Below are 24,582 nucleotides of genomic sequence, written 5' to 3' on the forward strand. Positions count from 1 at the left end.
TGAGTTTCACCTTAACATGAATGTGTACAGTCGATCTTTGAACAACACAAGGTTAGGAGCACCGATCCCTGCACAATCAAAAGTCTGTGAATAACTCAAATCAGCCCTGCACAACTACGAATAGAAAATACTGTTTTCAATCCATAGTCAGTTGAATCCATAGATACAAAAACTGGGATAGAGAGGGCCAGCTAGATATTTATTTTAAAAAATCCACTTGTAAGTGGACCCACGCATTTTAAACCTGTGTGTGCTATTCAAGAGTCAACTATATTTTGCAATTTGAGCATGTAATAGTAATTATGCCCAGATATTTAATCACCTTATTAAATTTTCAATATTCCTATTAATAATTTGTTTGCTTTCCTATTCATTTTAAGATGAGTGTGTTAAAATAGACGATTATAGACTCATCTATTTTTCTACTTCTTTCTTTCAGTTTCTGTTTTATGTATTTTGAGGTCACATCATTATATGCACACAAATTTAGAATTTTTACCTTTTCAATAAATTTTATATTTTATCTAGTCTTTTTTCTATAATAATGTTTCTTTGCCTTAATGCTTACTTTAATTAACATTAATAAAGCTACACTAGTTTTTCTTGACTGGTTCTTTGCATAGTAAAATATATCTTTTTTCCTGCCCTTTTAAGTTTATTGTATCCTTATATTTAAGATATAGTTCTCATAAAGCTTTGTGTTGTTGAATATTAATTGTTTGACAATCTTTAAAATGGAGCATTTAGATGATCACTAATAATAGTTACCTTTTTTTTTTTTTTTTGAGTTAGTAACTAACTTTCTTACATTCTTGAGACTTGATTATTTTACAGGGTTAAAGAGATTTTTTTTTTTTTAAATGAATCCTTTCATGTATTTGAGTAAAGTGACATCTACTTTCTCCAGAGACAATATACTCTTGCTCTTAGCAGGGCAAGAGCAAGACTGGAAGTATTCGTGATTTCAGACCTTCTGCTTCCACTTTCAGTGTTTATGACAACTGAAAGATGAACTCGGGTTTCTGAAATGGCAAGGATCTGTTTCTAACTCACATTTTCATTTATCATGAACTGCCAACCTAAAATCAATGGCTTTTACCAGAACGAATCGGCCTTCTTTTCTGCTTCTTGGCATACTCTAACTCCATTTATTAACTGACTAAAGCAAAGGCTGCTAAAACTTTGCTAATTTTCCCATACTGTCAGCTGGAGTGATCAGATAGCTCAAGGGAAAAAATATTCCCCAAATTCAAGAAGAAGGGTTTTCCATTCAGTCATCTTCCTGAACTTACCTAAGCAATATATATCTATATATCTACATGTATAGTTTTATATATTTATAATATGTTATATATATATAGTTTTTTTCCTAGTTATTCTCATAGCAGATTTTGTGAAAATGAGATTCTGATTTTTCTCTTTTCCACTGTGTTTAATTTGTTATTTGTCCTATCCATTTGCACTTAATTTACCTAAGTATATTCTTTTGTTTTTAAATGTTTTTTTTCTTGAATTATTTTGAGGAGCCTCTACATTGAGTTTCTATTGTATCGCTAATCATTTTAAAATTGGAAATATACATCTTTTATAGTTTTAGAAATGTTTCTATTATCTCTACTTCTGTGAGCGTACTAATTCTCTCATTTAATATTATTTAATTTCTTTTTTCATGGTGTATTTTCTTATGTGTTAGTTTTTCACTTTGTCTTCAGTTTCTGTTTAACTTTCTCAAAGTTCCTTCTAAAATTCTTTTCGTTAGAACTGTTATTGCTTACCTATTTAAGTATTAGGCATTAATGTAGATTGCAAAGTTATAGAAATGAATTCAAAGTTATCCACACTCAAGGAATTTATAATCTGTTGAAGGAAACAGAAACATATGCAGCTAAGTGTAAAACAGATAAGGGAAGTATATAAGAATGCCCAAAGTGCTACTGAAGCAGAGCAGAGGTAGCAATTCATTTTGACACAGGGAGCTCAGAAATGCTTCACGGAGCAGGTAGCAACAGGGTTCAGTAATTACTCTGCTGAAGAAATAATCTTCTTTTCAATCCATGTACCTGCTGCTGTAGTTTCTAAGACCCCTTGTGGGGGCAACATAAGAGTTTTAAGGCTCCTTTCAACCTCAACTAAATCTTTTACACCTCCAAGTTTTAAAACATTTCTCTTCTGGCCCATCAATAGTAAATTTACAACCTACAGGTCAGAACCAAAAGCTTTTCAAAGTGTAATTGACAAATACCAGGAAGCATCTCACTTTATCACAGAAAACTTTAAAACTTCAAAATGAAACTGGCAAACATGGGGCGCATTGCCTTCAATCAGGATCACTCCAGCTATTTCTCTCAAACTCTGTGGGAAGGAAGGTAAGAACGAATTTCAGAAGGCCGAAAATAATCCTAAAAGCTTCTTACAATAGTGTGCAGCAAGCAATACTGAGTCCCCACAGTCTCAATATTAGACAAATTCATTTTGTATGTCAAAACCCTATAAATAATTTTGTGACATGCTAAATCTAGTGCAACACTAAGTTGCTCTCTAAAATTCCCTTGAACACAACCGTATTCAATGGTTTGGACTTTCTTTCCATCTCATTAGGAAATTTATGCAATTAGTAAGGAAAACATTGGTTTTAATGTTTGTAATTAGATTTATATATAACATTAATGTTAATTTTATATCATTTGTGTATATTCAGACAGTTTTTCAATTTTTCTTAAAAATTTAATTTCTAGGCATAAATTCTGATAAAATTATAATGATTTGGTATCAGGCATATTACAGTCATAACTTGATAAAGACAATTGTACTCAAATAGTAGTCCTTAAAAAAAAAATACATTGTTGTTTTCCTTATGTGCGATTTATTTTTCTAACTATATGATTTGGAATCTAACAATCATTTTGATATTGCTGTTGTCATCATACTAATTATTTGTCAGTTCTTTTTATTTTAGAGTTTCTATACCCTTAGGTAGTTGAATAGATTTATGCAGTCAACACCCTGTAAATATGAATACTCTGAAAGTATACATTTAATTTGTAAAAATGCAACTTAAACCTTAACTATTTCATCTCGATTTGTTTTCTACTGTTTTTTTATATTGTATCTTCAATGTTAATAAAATTTTCACTGCTCTCCTAGTAATTTCAATGAATAACTCCATATGTATTCATAGGTAAACAAAATGAATTTGGCTTAATGTGACTCTTTCCTTGGCATAGGTGCTATATCCTGATTTGAAATAACTCTTCTGAAGTATCTTCTTTTCAGAATTTTTTTTTTTCAATGTTTTGGGAAACATTTTAGTCTCTCTACTTTTGCTAAGATTTATTAAGTATAATTTCCAGAGGCAAAATACATATTAAAGCATATATATGACTACTTTTTAAATAGTATATTAAATGTCTTATATGATAAAATTGAATCTTTCATATTTTTACTTAGTCTGTATTAAGATAAGTCACAATTTTTAAATGAAGATAACAGTGCATCGCTATGCGTATAACCATGAACATACTCTTTTCCTAATACTTTATTGGATTTTACTCTAGTAAGGTGAATGGTGATAGAATTTTTTTTTTTCAAAACCGTTTAAGCATCACTTTTTATAGACTGTTTTATTTCCAGTAGGATAATATTAAAAATCAGCTTTTAAATGAAATCTATGTAATAAATAATATTGCTCGATTGATAATACTTCTCCCCCTTGTTCTTTATCTAAATTAGAACCGAAATGTTATTTTCTGAGCTTATTTTTAGTAAAGATTTATTGAAGCTAGAAATGCCACATCCTGCATTGATAACATAAATAATTGTCTCTCTGATATTTGGAGAGGATAAAAAAATCTGTCCTAGCAATAGCAATGCCTCATTCCTCCACCCCAGCTCTTCCCTCAAAGATCATATGAGGCAAAAAAAATGATAAGAGTTTATGTCACTAGAGTAAGTTGACCTTATTTTAGAGAAAGCAAGTCCATGAAAGATGGTGGGTGTGGAATTACCCAAGAGGTTATAAGGCTAAAAGGGGGGATATTTGGAAGACATTTAGTAGAAGGGGTCTGTTCCGTGTAAAGCAAGGATGATGTAAAGAAGATAGAAGGGAGAAAATAGCAGGAAATGAGACTCTGGATACCTGTGATTAGGGGGAAAAAAAAGCATTCTATTTGCACTCTTGCCTGAAGCTGATCTTCCCCTGAGGCTTGAATATAATTAGAAGTCAAACAAGACAATTAGAATGTGCAGTATATTCTCCAAAGGTCACACTACTTAGCTACTTTCTTGTTTTTTCACCAGGAAATTTATGCATGTTTTAAACCATGTCCCAACCTGTTTTTTTGAGAAGGCATTCACAAAATTAGTTCTTAGTAATTTCTCTTCAATGGTAGTATCAGGGGGGGGGGGAAATATTTTAATAGCAAATGTAACTTTACTAAGAAACAATTAGACAAAATATAAAGCGACCAGAATTGTTTATTTGATATAATTCAAACCATTACTATTTATTAAAAATTGATGCTTTATGAGATTGAGGAGTCATCACAGCCCAAAACAAAAATGTTGAATCTCAAAGGGAAAGTGTGACTAAGATTTTAAGAGGATTTGAATGTGAAAAGTGTGTCTGATAGTCACAGATTCATGCAATGTCTTCGGAGGAATGTGTATCTCTAACAGCTGTCTTTTCTAGGGGAGTAAAGATAGTTTATCCTTTGATGTTTGAGCTGTGAATGTTAATGGCCTTTTGGTATTATGGATAAGTAAATGCTCTGGGTGATGACATTTTAAAAATGATTTTGAACTTTAATAATTTCACTTGGGCTCACCCCTCTCATCTGCTAGAGTTAAGAACCAGTAGAGCACTAAAGCAGCCCACCAGCTTGTACATGATTTACAGAGGCATGAGCCTGCCTTGACGTGTCCTCTCAGGGCTCTAAGAGATGTTTTCAGGGGTGTATAGAAAGAATCTGACTATACAGAAAAAGATCTAAATATTCCATCCCAAACTGCCTGCCTTACAATTCAAATAAAACTTCTTAAGGCTATTGTTCTTTTTAAGAGATTATATGTTTAAATAATCCTTTAAACTTCTATTTTTAAAAGTTAAAAACTGAAATCTGTTGAAGAACATGATTTTAAAAAGTAAAATTTTGAATTGCTAACCATCCTTAAGTAGATATATCCCTATAGCTATTCTTCCTCATTGCACATCAAAAGAACAGTAATTAGGCCATGTGTTAGGATGCCGATGGCATAATGAGACAAAGAATACATATATCTACATATATTGTATGGCATATTGTGTCTCCTATTAAATTCTACTTTTACTAAAGCTAATCTTTTAAATCAAAACACTTGTCCACTCACGTTTATTAGAGGTATGGAGTTACAAAACATAACTGGCTTTCCTTTGAGTTTTGCATGACTGAAAACATAACCCGTGTTTGTTTGGATTTTATTGACAATTATATTTCACATGACTAGAAAGAGAGTAAATCAAAATTTGGGGTTCAGCATGATTGAAACTGTATAAAGTTATTTTTACATATATGAATGTGAAACAAGAATGACAATTGATAATGAAGACATTCAAAATCATTTGTGGATAAAATATTAAGACAGCTTATGTGACAAAAAGTTGTTTAACTTCAGATGTAGTATAAATTATTATGGTTATAAACTTGGAAAATAACTAATCAATGATTATTAAATATTTTAATAGTACATTTTAAATGATGTATCATATACATATATAGTACTATCTAAAAATGTTATGAGAATAAATATAAAATTATGGCTAGTCAGATCTGTGTCATAATATACTTAATATTATTATAAAATTTATATAACAATCCAGTTGAATACTTTTGAAATATTTAAATTGTGCATATACTACCATTACAGCTATGTATTCTCAGAGATAACGAATAGATTCTGAAAGGAAGATAATAAGCTGTAAACCATAGTGATTCAACTTTTATTTATAAATTAGTCCATTAAAATCAAGAGAAAATCATCTCTTAATCATCAAATATGATCAATAAAATTGTGAGCACTGAACTCTTATTTTACTATGTGACTGCCCATTACTGTGAAATCATTCACAGCAAACTCTGTGAAAGGATGGATGATGTAAATGTTGAAGTCCAGTAACCTGTATAATTTTACCTAGCCATGCTATTGACATGAGAATGATTATTTTAAACTTCATATTCAGCAAAAAGATATTTTTAGCAAGCACTTACCAAGCCATAACCTTTAATGAAACAAGGGAGCAGAGGCCCCAGAGGACTAGCACTTGTGTGTGTACGTGTGTGTGCATAACGGTTGCAAATAGATTTAAAGATAAATTAACCCAACATCACCCTTTGGATCTGGTAATTATTCTCATGATTTATTATTACACCTAGGCTCACAAATGTCCAGGGACTTCAAGGCCCAGATACATATTTAAGTTGGCAAATGTTGGCTTTTCATTATGTAATTCCTTATTCATTTATTCCTCATTCATCCATATCCACATAATTCATTTAAGTGGCCAATATATCAAAATTATACCTTTTACTGATAGTCAAAAGTAAATAAAAATTATATGACTGTTGAAATTATGTTTTCGAATCAAAGGAATTAAACATAGTGACAACAAAATGATGAACTAGGCAGTCCCAGTGCATATCCCCCTACAAAAACAATGATTAAACAACTACCTACTGATAAAAGTAGGTCTGGGAGAGCTCTAGAGTACATTGAAGAAGCTGTAGGACCTATTGGAACACCAAAAAAAAAAAAAAAAAAAAAAAAAAACGAAAAGAGTAGGAAGAATTGTATCTACATCACTCTTTGCCTAGGCCCAGCATTGCTTGGCTTCAAGGAGGAGCCCCATGGCCATGACACATCCTTGTGGGGGAAAAGAAAAATGAGACACCAGCAGCTTATACCACTAGTGGAAACCTGCCACTTCAACACTAAGGTAGAACACAGCCGACAGAGCTGTTCAGATTTCGTGCCAGCGTGTCCTCCCAGAGAAAGAGCTGATTTGCGCTGCTTATCCCACCCTGGCACCACCATATACATGCTCTAAATACCACAAATATGATTCTCCACTTGTGCCAATGCTCCAGATCTTGATCCTGCCATTGGTCCCTGGCTTTGCAGCTGCTCTGCAGCCACACACATCATAGTCCCAGTATCACTGTGACTTCGCGTATTCCACATCTCAAACTCCAGGTTTCTGGCCACTCCACATATAATCACATCCTGGACATTGGTTCCATGGCGGCTATACAGCAGATCCAGTGTCTGCCACATAGGCACTCATGTTCTAGTCCTAAGTATCACTGCTGCTTTGTACTTTTCATGCCCCAAACTCTGGTCCCTCTTCACTTGCCTGCCCCAGGCAATGGAGTCATCACCACCTCATGTGCACCTCTGCCCTAGAGCTGTCACCACCATATGCACACCTATGCCCCAGACACAAAAATTAACTTGAAATCAATTAAAGACTTAAATGTAAAACCAGAAGTCATAAAAATGCTAAGAAGAAAACACAAGTAAAAATAAAATCTTGGCAAATGATTTTTGACTATGACATCTAAACCACAAGCAATAAAGCAAAACAAAACAATTGAGAATATATCAAACTAAAAAGCTTCTGAAAGCTAAAGGAATCATAAACAAAGTAAAAAAAAAACTAAAAATGAGAGAAATATTTGCAAACTATATCTGATATATTAATATCTAAAATATATAAAGAACTCATACAACTCAATAGCAAAAAGTTACATAAATATCATATTAAAAATGGTCAAAGAACTTGAATAGATATTTCTCAAAAGACACACAAATACAGGTTTATAGGAAAAAGAAATTAGATTAAAAAATATTAAATTCACATAAAAATATGGTTTCAGTTGATTTAATATTTCCAATGCAGAATTTACATATGAGCTTCATGTAATACATATAAGATAACAATGTCAGTAAATGCTACTGAATATCCCAAGGAAAGGTAAAAGACTGAAATGCCTTATGATACTTCTATAATAGACTTATCAGATGGCTATAATTGTTTACCTATTTTTTCCTACACTTTGAGAACTCCTACATATAACACTTATTTTTGTGATGGACATGAAAATGATGCTTAAAATTATTACCTCTCCTAAGCCTACTGAATTGGTCAAAGTTGGGCTGATTAGTCTTTTCCTTGAGATCTTAGAAATTAGGATAAATTCAAACTATAGTGGCAGAAGCCATATATTTTAAAATGTAGACATTATCATTGTTTCTCACTATGAAGAAAAAGTTTCAATGTGAAAGAAAAATTTTAAAAAGCAAAAAGATGCAAAGAAAACCAAGGACAATAGTTCTAGTAGCATTTTTTGTTTTTAGTTACTGATGCTTTAATTTTCTACTATGTCTATATTTTTGTTGCCAATGTAATATTTTAAGCTACTTTGAGTCATCTTTCTCTCAATAAAAATTCAAGTAGTATAATTTGATAGCCAATAAAAACTGCAATAAAATTAAAACTCTAAACCTTTTGCAGATTAAAGTAGCATGAAAATATTTGAGAAAAGCTACTCTAATTGAAACCAAGGATAAAGTTTTTTTGTTACTTGTTTGTTTTGATTTTTACATTTTCATGACTTAGGTTGAGGTTTCTATACAATATACCCAAATATCAAATAGTAAGCAGACAACTCATAGAATTACTTTAACATATTATAGAAAATTATAAATTAATACATATGAGAAAATACAAATCAAATATTTGTTTAAAAAAATCCACAACATTAAAAAAAGAAATGATGGAATTTAAACTAGAAATCAATACAATAGGCCATATAGCCTGTATATAAACTTTAGTAAGAGTAGTTCTAACTCATCTTCTATTATCATTAAATGCTCTCAGGGCAGTAATCAACAGTAGGTGTTTCTTTGCTATTGACTTTGGTTTACCTGTTTTTCAAACAGTTTGATATATCTCTGTAGGAAATGAACTATCTGACTCTTTCCCATCCATCAGGCTTACCCTAGAAGAACGTTCTAAAGAAAATAAAAACTGTTAATAGATGTAGAAATATTTTATAAGTGCATATCATATGTGCCTGTTTTTAAAAAATGTACTGAAGTTAAAAGAATACTAATTTAGTATAGATTTTTGCTTCTGTGTATATGAAAAACGATATGACTTTTTATAATTTATATCTAATAAGTAGTGGTATCTTGGTCTAAGTAAGTAGTGTTTAATTTGTTAAACAGTTTATATTCAGTTTATAATTATTCCAAAAATTTCAAAACAAAATGATAACTACAAACAATAATTATCTGTGGTTATACCAACCAACACTGATTATTTTAAATTATGATTCACTGTATGTATTAGGTTTCATATATCCATTTCTGTTTAGACCATTTGGGTTGCTATAACAAAATACCATAGACTGGGTGACTTTTAGACAACAGAAATTTATTTCTCAGTTCTGAATTCTAGAAAGTCCAACATCAAGGTGCTGGCAGATTACATGTCTGGTGAAGGTCCACTTCCTTGGTTTATTAACACTTACATTTTCTATATGTCCTCACATGACAGAAAGGATGAGGGATCTCTCCGGGGTCTCTTTGATAAGGGCAGTAATCCTGTGCATAAGTCTCCACACTCATGACCTAATTGTCTCCAAAAGGCCCCACCTCCTACTATCATCACATTCAGAGTTAGCCTTTCAATATGGATTTTGGGGAAACACATTCAGTGCATTACAATGACTCTATTGTTGCATAATACATCATAACTTGCTATGGATGCCTTATATTTCTGTGGTAATTACCATTGTAGAAATATCTTTGCATTTTATATAATGTCTGAAAATTTGTCATTTGTTTCTAATTGCACTTGGATTTTTTTTTTTAATTAGATACCGTGGTTTGGTCTAGAAATCATGATTTAATAATTAAAAACATCTACTCTCCTTTATCTTTTAGACATTTAATCTAAAAGTCGGTATTAATAAAATAATTACAAATATTTTTAAAAGCTCATTTAAAATAATTTTATAAGATGACAATTGAATGAATCCTTGGTAAAAGACATTGGGATAATTGGGAAATATGAACATCAAATGATAATATGTAGTATTAATGTTAAAGTTCTGTATGTGATTGTTGTATTATGATCATGTAGGAGAAACTTCTCGTTTTCTTAGTGATAAATGTTAAAGTATTTACTTAGTCTTAGTGGTAGAGCCTAAAATTGAAGCCAACTCGATTAAATTCCCAAAACCTAGAGTCCTTGTGCAGTTTCAAAAAGAAAGAAATATCCACTTGTTAGAAGCCATTGTACTTTGCCAGTTAATGATCAGGTAGGAGAATGCCACTCGTCCGAATACTTGTCTTTATACTGTTCCTCCCAGTAGTAATACCTCTGGGATAATGGCTCATAACATATTTATTTTAAAAGAGTTGGCATGGCTATATTTTTTTAAAAAAATTTAAATTTTACACACTCCTTAGAGAATAATCAAATGTTTGTCTAATCCCTTCCATAGTATTCTTAAAGTGCCTATGTAGTCTGATAAAACATTATTCAATTAGAAGTGTTGGCCTATTTATTCACATGATAGCTTTGGCCACATCTAAAGCGAGAAAAGAAATGAAAAATCCCGTAGTCATAATGACAATCTCAGTAGTAAGTGTAGATTTCCAGATTGTTTCTGCCAGGCAGAATTTTATTGGAATGTGAAAAACAACAATGTAAGGGGTTAGAGGAGATAGTAACTGTCTGAATTCCCCAACTCCCTCTATCAAATCTCAGTCCATATAAATCAGTAATGAAAACAGAGTCCTTTACAATGATACTTGAGAACATTGGATTTAGCCTTGATAAATCTATTTGATCGATTCTGAGAAATCCTCAGATCCTTTAACATCAAATACCTATGAGAAAAAAACAGCTTGTGAGATTTAAAATGAATGTGATATAGTACCCATTTTATTTTATCACTTGATTGGTATATGTTCATTAGTATATTTCCCAGTTTTATTGAAATATAATTGAAATACACATTAAATAAGTTTAGATATACACCATATTTATTTAATTTGTGTGTATTATGAAATGATTGCCACAATAAGTGTAGTTAAAATCCATCATCTCATAAATAAAAAAGAAAATGTATTTTTCCTTGTGGTAAGAACTCCTAGGATTTACTATCTTAACCTTCACGTATACCACATAGCTATGTTAACTGTAGCCACCATGTTGTATGTTATATCACTAGTACTTTTAACTGCAAGTTTGTACCTTTGACTATCTTCATGCATTTTCCCCAAACCCTACTCTCACCTTTACTAAGCACAAAACCACTGTTTTTCAATGATTTTATGTTTTCGGTTTTTTTATTTATTGTTTGCATGCATAGTATTTATATTTTTCTGACTTATTTAACTTAGTATAATACCCTGAGGTGAATCTGTTGTTGCAAAGGACAGAATTTCTTTCCTTTTATGGCCGAATAATATTCTACTTTGTATGTCTACCATATTTTCTTTATTCATAGATTCAGTGATGGACACAAGTTATTTACCACATTTTTGCCTGTCATAGCTAGTGCTGTGTGAACAGAGGGGTACACATTCTTTTGAGATAGTGTTTTCATTTTTTTTGGATATAGTCCCAAAACTGAAATTGCCAAATCATATAGTAGTTCTATTTTAATTTTTAGTAATATACATACTGTTTTTCATAGTGGCTATTCTGATTTATAATGTCAACAACAGTGTACAAGGGTTCTCTTTCCTCCACATCCTGCCAGCGTTTGTCTTCTCTTGTCTTTTTGATGATAGCCATTCTAACAGGAGTGAGGTAATATATCATGGTGGTTTTGATTTGCTTTTACATTCTGATTAATGATGTTGAGCACCTTTTCAACATCATTAGTTTTGGCCATGTGTATAGCTTCTTTGATGAAATGTCTATTCAGATACTTGCCCATTTTTTAATTGGTATATATATATTGCTAATGTTTGTGTCTTTATATATTTGAATAATAACCCCTTCTCAGATACATGGTTTGCAAACATATTCTCACATTTCATAGGTTGCCTTTTTATTTTGTTAATCATTTCTTTTGCTATGCAAAAGCTTTTTAGTTCAAGATAGTCCCACTTTTTGTGTTTGATTTTGTTGTTTGTTCCTTAGGTGTTGCGAATAAAAAAATTATTTCTAAGACCTCAGTCAAGAAACATGGGGATATTTTCTTTTAGCAGTTTTATGGTTTCTGGTCTCACATTTAAGTCTTTAATTCCTTTTGAGTTAATGTTTATGAGTGTTGTATAATGAGTCTAGTTTCTTTTATACATGTGTATCCAATTTTCTCAACACCATTTATTGAAGCGATTTTATTTATTCATTGAGTATTCTCGGCACCCTTGGTTACATTTATTCCTAAATGTATTGTAAATGGAATTGTTTGTTTGTTTGTTTTTTGGTGCTATTGTAAATGGAATAGTTATTTTTTTAATTTTCTTTCAGATAATTCATTGTTAGTGTAGAGAAATACTACTGATTTGTTTAAATTTTGTATCCTACAACTTTACTGTATTCATTGATTAGATCTAACAGTCTTTTGTTGAGACAGTTTTATTTCTTCCTTTCCAGTTCTGATGCCCTTTTTCTTTTTCTTCTTTTTTCTTGCCTGATTGCTCTGGCTAGGACTTCCAGTACTGTGATTGAATAGGAGTGATGAAAGTGGATAACTTTATCTTGTTCCTGATTTTAGTGGAAAATGTTTCAAACTTCCACTATTGAGTGTAATGTTAGCTGTGGGCTAGTCATATATGGCCCTTTTATGTTGAGATACATTTCATCTATACCTAATTTTTTTAGGAAATGTCATGAACAGATGTTGAATTTTTTTCAAATGCTTGTTTGTGTCTTTGAGATGAAGATGATCATAAGATTCTTTAACTTACATTCTTTCTTTCGGTTTTTTTTTTTTTTTTTTTTTTTTTTACCTTTTGAGGCAAGGCAACCCTTGGTTGACCTCACAGATTGCAAGGACCTTGTCAGTTTACAAGGACCTTGTCAGTTTACAAGGACCTTGTCAGTTTACAAGGACCTTGTCAGTTTACAATTCATTATTTTTTGTTTTTCATGCCTACAGCACTTGGTTTTCCTAGGTGGTCTCCCATCCAAGTACTAACCAGGCTTGACCCTGCTTAGCTTCTGAGGTCAGATGGGATCGGGCTTCTTCAGGGTAGCACGGCCATAGATAGCTTACATTCTGCTAACATGATGTATTACATTTACTAATTTGTATATGCTGAACCATTCTTTTACTCAAAAATAATTCCCTTTATCATGATGAATGTGTTGCTGAATTTAATTTGCTAGTCTGTTTTTGAGAATTTTTGCATTTATATTCATCAAAGATATTGACCAGTAGTTTTCTTGTAGTGTTCTTTCCTGGCTTTGGTATCAGGGTTATGCTGACCTCATAAAATAAGTTTTGGAGTGCTCCCTCCTCTTTCATATTTTGGAAGAATTTGATAAGGATTGGCATTAATTCTCCTTTAAATGTTTGGTAAAATTTCTAATGAAGCCACTTGCTTTTCTTCATTGAGAGATTTTTGATTACTGATTCATATTTCTTGCTACTAATTAGGCTGTTCAGATTTTCTATTTCTTCCTAATTCAGTTGGTAGGTTGTGTCTAAGAATATTTTTTTTATTCTAGGTTGTTCAGTTTATTGGTGTATAGTTATACATGGTAGATGCTTAGGATCCTTTGATTTATTTGTGTGCTATCCGTTGTAATGTCTTATAATTTTGTTAATTTGGATCCTCTTTTTTTCTTGTTTAGTCTAGTTAAATATTTGTTAATTTTGTTTTTTTTTCCAAAGAACCACTGTTACTCTTGTTAATTTTTTCTATTATTTTAATGTTCACAATTTTATTCTGCTTTAATCCTATTCTATGTGTTCAGTTTGTTTTTTTTTTTAGTTCTTTGAGGTGTAGAGTTAGGTTTTTTATTTGAGATCTTTTTCATTTCCTAATGTAGGCTTTTATTGCTATGAACTTTCCTCTTAAAACTGCTTTCACTGCTTTCTATAAATTTTGGTGTGTTGTGGTTCTGTTTTCCTTTGTCTCAAGATACCTTCTTATTTTCCTTTTATTTATTTATTTATTTTTGATCTATTAATTTTCTGGAGATTTTTTTAAATTTCCATGTATTTGTGAGTTTTTCAGTTTTCTTCCTGTTATTGATTTCTAGTTTCATACCATTGTAGACAGAGAAGATAAGTGGTATTATTTTAATCTTCTTTAAATTTTTTTTTATGGCCCAAAATATGGTCGATCCTAGAAAATGTGTGTGTGCTAGAGGAGAATGTGTTTTCTGCTGTTGTCAGTATGTTTTGTTTATGTACATTAAGTCCATGTGTTGTTCATAACTGATGTTTTCTTATTGATTCTCTGGATGAATTGTTCGTTGTTGAGAGTGGGATATGAAAGTCCTCAACTATTATTATGTATGTTTATTTTTCCTTTTAGCTCTCTTAGTTTTGCAATATATACAAAGGTGCTCCTGTGTCGTATGCATAAATACATAAAATTGATATATCTTCTTGAACTGCCTCCTTTATCATTATATAATGACTTTGTCTCTTCTTACTATTTTAAAGTTTGTTTTGTGTGATATAAGTATAGCTGTGCTTGATATTTTTTGGTACCATTTGCTTGAAGTATCTGTTTACATTCCTTTTCTCTCAGTTTATAAATGTTTAATGGTAAAGTGTGTCTCTCATAAGTATTATATCATTGAATCTTTTTTTTATTATTCAGTCATCCTGTGTCTTTTGATTGGAAAATTTAATCTATTTACATTTAATGTAGTTATCAATAGGTAAGAAATTTGTATTGCCATTTTCTTTCTTTTTTTTTTTTTTTTGGCCTGTTTTGAGGAACCATTGTTCCTTCTTATTCTGCTGTCTTTTTATTTCGATGTTTTTTGGTCTTAATTTGCTTTAACATCTTTATTATGAGTTTTGTTTAATTACTTTTGATTTTTTTCTTTTGGTTACCATGAGACCTACATAAAATATTATAAAATTCTATTTTAAACTGATAATTTATCTTTGATAGCATTTCTAGACTTTGTACTTTTACTTCTCCTACTCACATTTTAGGTTATTGCCAATACAGCTTACCTTTATATTGTACTTACTAACATATTATTGTAGTTATGCTTATTTTACTGCATTTGTTTTTTTTCATTTATTTAATCATTTATTTACTATTATCAATAAATTTTACACTACCTTCTTAAATTTTTATATTAATTAGCATTCTTTTACTTCCACTCAAATAATTCCTTTAACATCTCTTATAAGGTAAATCCAGTAGAAATAAACTCTCTCTGCCTTTTTTTTTTTTTTGAGCATTTCTTAATCTCTCCTTAATTTCTGAAGGACACCTTTGACAGCTATAGAATTCTTGGTTGACAGTTTTTGTCTTTAATTATTTTGAAGATATCTCATTCTCTTCTGATCTAGAAAGGGTTTATTGAGAAATCTACCTAAAGTCTTATGGGGCTTCCTTTGTATATAAATTTACTCTTTTCTCTCACTGTTTTAAGATTAATTCTTTGTCTTTGAATTTCGACAATTTAATTCTATGCCTAAATGTATTCCTATTTGCATTCATTCTAACTGGGGCCTTTGAACTTCTTGCATCCAATGCTCATTTTTCTCCCAAGGTTTGGAAAATTTGTAGTCAGTGTCATATATATATATGTATGTATGTGTGTACATACACACATATGCACACATACATATACACATACATACACACATGCACACACATACGTACATACACACATATACACACATATATGTGTGTATATATGTATATGTGTGTGTGTGTGTGTGTGTGTGTGTGTGTATCTATCTCCATCCATCCTTTTGTCTCTTCCTTCTCCTTCTGGAATTCCCATGAGTTGATATTGTTTCTTCTTGTGTCACATAAGCACCAAGGCTTTCTTCATTCTTTTTTCTCTTTACTCCTCTGACTAAATGATTTCAAATGTCCTTTTTAGGTCAGTGATTATTTACTTTGTATAGTCAAGTCTGCCTTTGAAGATGTCTATTAAATTCTTCACTTTAGTTATTGTATGTTTCAGCTCTAGAATTTCTGGGCTCTTTTTTTTAATGGTTTCTATTTCTTTGTCTAACTTGTTTTGTTGCTCCATTGTTTCCCTAATTTGGTTTAGTTGTCTGTGTGTTCTTGTAGTTCACCAAATTTCTTTAAGAAGAGTATTCTGAATTTTTGACAGCTCATAGATTTTCATTTCTTTAGTTATTTATTTGAGCTTTATTAATTTCCTTTAGTGGTACCATGTTTACCTGCTTTTTGTGTATGATTCTATTCATTGCACTGGTAACTACACATTTGAGTAGAATCCTCCTCTTCCAAACTTTACATGTTCACTTTGGTAGAGACAGTTCACCTAACAACTAAGTTTAAATTTCTGGATATGTCTGCTGGTAATCTCCTTGGGCAGGTGTACTTGCTATGAGGGTCTTTGAGGAAAGGCCACTTTGCAAGTTCTGAGGTTGAGGGTGTGGGTGCCACTAGCTGAGAACAGTTGGAATGAACTGCTGCTTGGTCCCTTCCCCTAATGAACCTGGAGGAGGGGCTCCATCATGCCTAGGTTCTGTGGTAAGGCTTCCTAGATAGTCCTTCAGTAGGCAGAGCTATAAATTAGCTACCCTCCCCTGGCAGGGTAGGAGACCCGGCCTCAAGGCCTGCATAGCCTTTTGTCTGGGGACTCAAATCAGATAAACTGTACACTTAATGTCCTGGCCAGATGAGGCTGACTGTTTGCTCTCCAGATGGTTATATCATGGGCTGTGTTCTCTGTTCAAGTGTTCCTGTAAGCAGGACTTTTGGATGGGCTATGCAGCTTCCTATGTGCTCTGGATTAGTTCCCTGATGAGGCAGGCCGAAGGCTTTATTTAGCAATGCACAGAGCTATGAATAAGTTTCCCTGACTGGGCCAAGCCGGTAACTGGCTCCAAGTCTAGGAAGGCCTTGACTTAAGTCTACCTACTCCTTAGGTTCTCTGGTTGAGGACCAGAATCAGACCTACACCCTACCAAGTTCCCTGGTCAGACTATTCCACTGTCTGGCTCTGCAGATGAACAAAACCACTGGTTAAGATTGGTACTTGGTCACTACTGAGAGGAACTAGGTCTGCTAAAACCTGAGTGCTGGTTGTTGCAAGCTCTCTTTTACAATTGGATTCCCTGTGGTCAACTCTGCAGATTCCCCTGCAGTCCCTTTGAAGCAAGACCGGACTAGGACTCCTAAGAAGAAACCCATATCAGTGGGGGAGCTGCATGTCTACCCTGAGCTCTTTTTCCCCCTGAAAGAGCAGTAGGCTCAGGGGGAACTTGTTGGTGTAGTACTGTACCAGCCTAGGGGAGGGGCAATTTTGTCATAATGTAACTGCTGCACTTATAGTGCCATTTGTCTTGGCCTCCAAGGTACTAGGTAGGGAGTGGTAGAGCTTCACCCTCTGTTCTAGAATTTTCTCAGTGATGCCTCATCCATGACCTATTGTTAGTTGGTGTGAGGGAAAATGAAACTAGAAATGACCTATGCTCACTGATTTCATGACATAACTCTCTAGATAACTCTCTAGTATTCTTATTGGTGCTTTTTTCCTGTTATTGGACAATAAACATTAAACAAAACTTTTATTTGCATTGGTTAGATATGATGCATTTTTAATTTAGAGGAATATTTTGATGTTCTCTCTTTGGGCTCAAAGTTTTCTATACATTCGTTTCTATATACATATATATATGTATATATATATTTTTTTTTTCTTATATATGATATATTAACTACCTTGTTCTGAAAGGCATATAAAATAATATCACATAAAAAAGAAGAGTAAATCTTCCAAGACCATGCCTGAATTCTTCATTAATTCAGTTTTTATTTTTCAGTTATCCTATTAGAGTCATACATGCACACTCAAAAATCTTTCAGAAGCACCTGGAAATAAGCAATTGCAAAAATAACTACTTGAAAATATTAAGACACCTCTTTTAAGATACAAGTATGCATGAACACCTAGAAGGGATACTTTTTCAACTGTATTATTTAAATTACAAAATTAACTTGCTATATGCTTATTATAAGTTTCCTAAATCAAGCAGAGCCAAGTATGGAAAAAAAGGCACTTCAATAGTTCTCTACTTTCTAGTTCTTTCCTTTAGCCCCTGGATGAAATAGTATCTCCTCTTTTTAACAAACATTATAAAACTAATAGCAAAACTAAAATAAACAAAAACAATATTTGATTTCTAACTTGTGAACCAACCCAGGACAGATAATTCTGAGAGCACATATATTAATCAAGAAGAAAGCCTGGTGAGCTTGTTTTGACTCTTTCATTGACTCCCCTAATAAAACACATGACCCTCGTCTAAAGGTCAGAAACTGATTTTTAGTGGACAGCCAACTAGCATTGGAAAGTGGGAGAGTAAGACTTATGCTGTGTATATTTATGGAGGAATAGACAATGAGTCTATAGAGGAGTGTCAGCTGATTGAAATTAAGATCAGTATATTTGTGTGGGAAGATAATCTTACCAGTTTAGGGGTACAAGCAGGGATAATGCAGTGTTAGTTGGCACAGGAACATCATCTTTGTGGTTAGATCATTTCAGAATACCCCCAGTTGGCGGTGGTACTTCTGATTAACTTCATAAAATAAACTCTTTTGAAAAGTAAATTATACATATTTTGAAGTTAAAAACTGAATTACTAAAAAGAATGAGATTAAAAAAATTCCAAAGTAAATTTTCAAACATATAGTAAATTGACAGTGTCAATAAAAATTAGATGACAGAATGACCAAAGAGGCCAAAGAAGAGAGTTATCCTTTTTTATTTCTAAATTAAAATAACCAGATTCAATAGAACATATTCTGAGTGGCAAATCTTAGATTTACCACAGGAAGCATTCTAAATTTAAAGAACTCTATCATTATTTCTTTGCAAGGAACCTAAATTTAAGGTCCTGTGCCATTTTTGCTTCCTCACTGATCATTTACAATGTTATCTCTTTGTCATCCCACCCTTTCTAGTGATTTAAGCAGCTTCGCTTGGTTCAACCAATTTAGCTTCATACAGGCAAGGTTACCCACAGTATTCACAGATTGCACAAAATTAATTTGGGCATCCTAAACAGATGCTGCCAGTGAGGATAGAAATAAATTTGCATGACTCATTGGTGTGCATCTCTTTTGGAAAACAATGCTTCGCTCAGGAACAGAGTGGTTTTCATGAACCCTTACTAAACACATTTTTATTTTTTGGTAATTTCTCCCAGTCTCTCTTCAAAATATAAACTGTATGTGTATTTACTTTTCTATATTCAAAATTATGGTGATACACACGCAAAGTCATATATATACATATACATATACATATATATCTATATATCTATATATATAGATATAGATGTATAGATATATCAATATAGATATATAGATATAGATATATTAATAGTAGTCCCTCCTTATCCAGGGGGGATATGGTCCAAGACCCCTCATGGATGCCTGAAACCATAGATAGTACTAACACTTATACATATTATGCTTTTTCTTATACATGCATACTTTTTCATGTAAAGAAAGCACTTTACAGCTTCTCTTTGATATATCTAAATTACTAGTATTACTATTGGCTTTGAGTCCTTTTGTAAGTAAGATAAGGGCTACTTGAACACAAGCACTGTGACATCAAGACAGGCAATCTGATAACTAAGATGGCTACTAAGTGTCTAACAGGCAGGTAGTGTGTACCACATGGATACGGTGGAAAATTTACCTGGGATATGGTTCACATCCCAGGTAAAATGGAGCAGAATGGAGCGTTGTTATCACACTGTACTCAGAACAATGCGCAAGAACTTAAGAATTTATTTCTGGAATTTTCCACATAATATTTTCAAACTCTGGTTAACCATGAGGAACTGAAACTGGAATGTAAAACTGTGGCTGAGAGGACTACTACATTATTTTTACTCTCCTCTTTTCACTTCATGTTATTAAATATTTCTTAAAAGTCTGATTTTAATGGTTTATTAGTCCAAGCTGACATAATGGAATACCATAGATCGAGTGGGTCAAACAACAGACATCTATTTTCTCACAGTTCTAGAAACTGGATTTTCAAGATTAAGGTACCACCAGGGTTGGTTTCTGTTGAGAACTCTGGTTTTTTGGATGACAGCCTTCTCCCTATCCTCAAATGACCTTTCCCTATTTGTATGTGTGAAGAGAAAGAGTTCTAATGTACCTTTCTCTTATAAGGACATTAGTCCTATCCGATTAAGGCCTCACCTTTGTGACATCACTTAAACTTAATTACCTTCTTAAAGGCCCTACCTCTAAATGTGATCACATTGGTAGTTAAGGCTTCAGCATAGGAAATTTGGGGCAACACAATGTAGTTCATAACAAATGGTAACATAACTGGATATGCTCTAATATTGCCATTACCCTACTGATGGACATGTTTTTAAATTTTAATTATTATAATCAAAATAATTTTGAATTAAATGAATTGTATGCATGATACTTTTCATATAGGTCTCAATAGTTTTATATGCTACATTTTTAAGGTTCTTAACGCATATTGTTAAATCAATTTCCAGGAATAATTAAATGATTTATATTCCTGCCAGCAGAACTTAAGTGTGTCCAAGAAAACCAAAATAATAAGTGCAAAAATAAGCTGGTGAATTGGTATATGTTTCTACCTCTCTCTCCCAAACCTATGTCTGGAAATCCCAGGAAAGCAAGTCGCAGATAATTGGATCCAAAGACAATTCAGAAAAAAATTATGTCAAGTTTATGCAATATCAAGTAGTTTAAGTAAACTAAATACTTAAAAGGCTATAACAACATGATTAAATAATGTTGTTTTTATGAATTAAGGTACATACTAAGCTGTTATAATTAAGAAACTGCAACACAGTGATTAAGATGTACGTTTATTTCACTTACATAAGATACCAAATTAAGTGGGCAATTGTGGCACTCAGAATATAAGCTCTTCTCCACATGCTTTTCCAGACACCCAGCTGGTCAGCTTATGTGCTAGATTGCCTGCTCTCAAAGCTCCTTTAGTGTATAGTTTTACATTAGTGGCCATCAATGAGAGACACTTTTGTGAGACTTGGAAAGTAAAAGAGAGATCATTATTTCCTGGAGGCTATTACAGACAGGTGTGTGGATATAATGTCCTAAGAAGCTTCCAAGTGTGCTTTGGAAAACCTACAGACTGATTTGTGCTGCACATCAGGTGCCAAGACTGTGACAAGCTGTGGGAATTTCTCAGACGTTCTTGAAATTTGTTGTACCTTTAGTAAGAGTCCTTGAAAACACACTGCAGCTTTCTGACTTTCACTGACCCAGTGGCTTTAAGCTTCAAATTCTCTATACTAAAATTCTTCATGTTTGTTGTCCTAAGCAAATCACAATGAATACAGTGTTTTGGACCATAAGTGGCTCCAAGAAACTTAAGTTCATTTTCTAAAATCTGTAACTGGTTCTCTGCTCTGATTAGATTTGAAGGCAGTAATAAATTCATTGCTAATGGAAAACGAGACCCTGGTATTTCATGGCATTCACTGGAAAAATACTTTAATTAGCACATGAAAATGCCTGCAATGAAGTACCTATAGAAAACAGCTATGAAAGACCTATTAGTCCTTAAATTAGAACATTAGGGAAAATAAAGAATATAAGAATACAAGAACTGTAAGTTTGGGATTGGTGCCACTTAAATCCCTGAAGATTTTGAGAGACGAAAATAAGCTTAGGGTTTTAAATTCCCAATGTAACGCATGGGTAGAAAAACTGCAAAACTTTTATGATTATCCTGAGAGAATCCTCTATTTCTTGAAGCCACAAGGCTGAAGTTTCTGATAACAACACAAGATTGATTCTACAGTAGCCTAAATTTTAATATGCAAGTTTAATTCAAATCCTCAGCAGATCTTTTAAGTTAAAGTTACAATATCGATCATGAGAGATTGGGGTCTTGAATTACAATGAGGACACATGAGTGGTTTCTGATGAATATGAGGACCTTTAATTTCCCTTTGAGCTTCCCTTGCTGGGAGAAATATCAGAATCCTCCCCACTCAAGGGATTACCTAAATCTTGCCTCACATCTCCATAAAGATCTTACCTAGGACACTGGATTTTTAAGTGGATTCAAGTTCTGAGTTCTTATATCTATTACTTTTCTCTGCTTTTAGACTTAAAACTAGACACAAATCCCAGCAGACTACAAAAGGATGCCCACAAAGCTTAATCTGACAGGATACATCAGACAATGCAAACAAAAATGCAACATTTCTAATAGAGTTATAGGAGGAATGAAAAATGTACTGTTAGATCTGGCTGAATTTATATGGTACACTCACCAAAAGATTTCGAGCAATGAATTCTGGGCATTAATAGTATCAAATCTATTTCCTTGAGCATATTGAAATGATTCTACTGTTTGACTCATTTTCTTGAATGAAATCTGGGATAAAAAGTGGCCTACATTAAACAAAATTAAGATTTCAGCACATTCTTCTTATACTCTAAAGGAAGAAACTCAAAAGTTTAGGAAGTGAGTGTAAATGTGAATGTATTATGTATGACATTCTCCCCACCACTTAACTATCTCCTCTGGGACAATCTAGAAGGTATTGTTTCCATCACAACCCTGAGTGATATATTTATATGGGAAGCATCTATATCATAGAATAAGCTCTCTATTTATTGACTATCTGCAAGCTAAAAATTACAGTTAAAGATACTGTCATTGCACTGAATTCTCAGACTTTAGTGGGATAATAGGATCCTAGGCCTGCAGATATCACTTAACCATCAGAGATTAGGTGAGCATGATCATCACGATAGGCAGCAAGACTGGCAGTAATCAGAATATTTTGACATGTATTTATCTTTTGTAGTGGCTAATTGATTAGAGGGAATAAATTAGCATTTTGCTAAAGTCAAGTGAGAAAACCATTATTGTCCAATTCTCAAACTTGAGCCAATTAAGACCTAGATTATAAACTTTGAATCAAATAATTTGTTTTATCCTGAATACATGACTTCTACCTATGCATCAAAGGCGCTTGCTCTAATCAACACCTTCCCAGACCACAAGATTAGTTGAGACAAAATCTAGGGAAAGCAGCCTTTCTTTAAGAATGTTTCAGATGTCACCTTTTCTTATATTCCTTTATCCTGTAAAAACTATCACAGCAATACATCATTGCAAAGAAAGTTTGAGAACACAATCTATAGCTGAGAACCTCTGTGCCTTGTTAAAACTCAATTCTATTACTAAAAACAGAAGAGAAAAATGAGCAATGAATGAAAAATAGTAGTATCTGCTATATGCTTAATAGTGCTTCTTCCTCTCCATTTTATTTTGTTATTTTTTAATATAGCTTAACAGCTTTGTTTTTCTGCTAGTACTACTGGTCTCTGCCTACTTAATATAACAAATATATTTAGAATCCTGAATCCCACATTTTTCATAATGCAGATTCTTTATAAGCAGATACAGATTATTGCTAAAAATGTACCTTTATTATAAAGCAAGTCTCAATATCAAAAAGTTGAACTTAATCTGATCTCTCCAATCATAATGAAAGATGCAAAAACAAATAACAAGCAACAGTGAAGAAACACGTTTTCAAATTAAATAACACATTTTAAACAGCTTAGGAATCTAAATAAAAATTAGAATATTTATGATAATCTAAAAACACTCATAGGATAAACCTAATACTTCTTTAAAATGTTTATATTAGAAAAGATGAAATTATAAAAACAAAGAGATAAGTGTCTACTATAAGAACTTAGAAAAAACAGCAAAATAAAGATCAGTATGAATTTTGGTGTGTCATAGTGAAGCATTTCTTTTCCTTCATCACGCTGTTATTTCTCTACTATAACAAAACTTTCCATTCAATTTGTTTTTCTAACGTATATTTCAGTATTCACCTGCACAGATCCGATCTCTAGCTTATTGATCTTGCATCTTCATTTCAGTAAAGCTTAACTCTGTTTTTCAAGTCACTCAGGACAAATATTTTGGCAGCCAGTTTGACTTTTCTTCTCACTCCTCTATTGCTAACAATATCTTTTCTTCTGACTTCAGAATAAGTCTGGAGTCTGATCACATCTCAATACTTCCATAGCATTAAAATGGATAAAATGGAACAAATGACTGATAAGAACAATACCATAAATAATTCAAACAAATATTAGGTTGAACGTCAGAACATAAAAGCAAAAAATACATTCTATATGATTCCATTTATATGATATACTAGAACTAATCTATGTTAAAAAAATCAGAAAAGTGGTTCTAATTGGGATATAGACTAAGAACAGACACAACAGAACTTTCTAGTGGTGAAAATTTTGTATTGATAGGATAAGGGTGTTGGTTAGCCAGGAATATGCATAATTAAAAACTCAGCGAATTTTATT

The 24,582-nt window shown here is 32.5% G+C and overlaps 1 long non-coding RNA gene and 1 pseudogene across 1 annotated transcript in view; both read right to left on the reverse strand.

Annotated features, from left to right (window-relative positions):
• Window positions 1–24,582, reverse strand: part of LOC107497065 — a 58,250-nt gene that overhangs the window by 15,811 nt on the left and 17,857 nt on the right. The window lies entirely within an intron of this gene.
• Window positions 13,152–13,270, reverse strand: LOC118602675 (annotated as a pseudogene).

Source organism: Rousettus aegyptiacus, unplaced genomic scaffold (genome assembly GCF_014176215.1).
Source record: "Rousettus aegyptiacus isolate mRouAeg1 unplaced genomic scaffold, mRouAeg1.p scaffold_m13_p_4, whole genome shotgun sequence".
In the NCBI taxonomy this organism is placed as follows: Eukaryota; Metazoa; Chordata; class Mammalia; order Chiroptera; family Pteropodidae; genus Rousettus; species Rousettus aegyptiacus.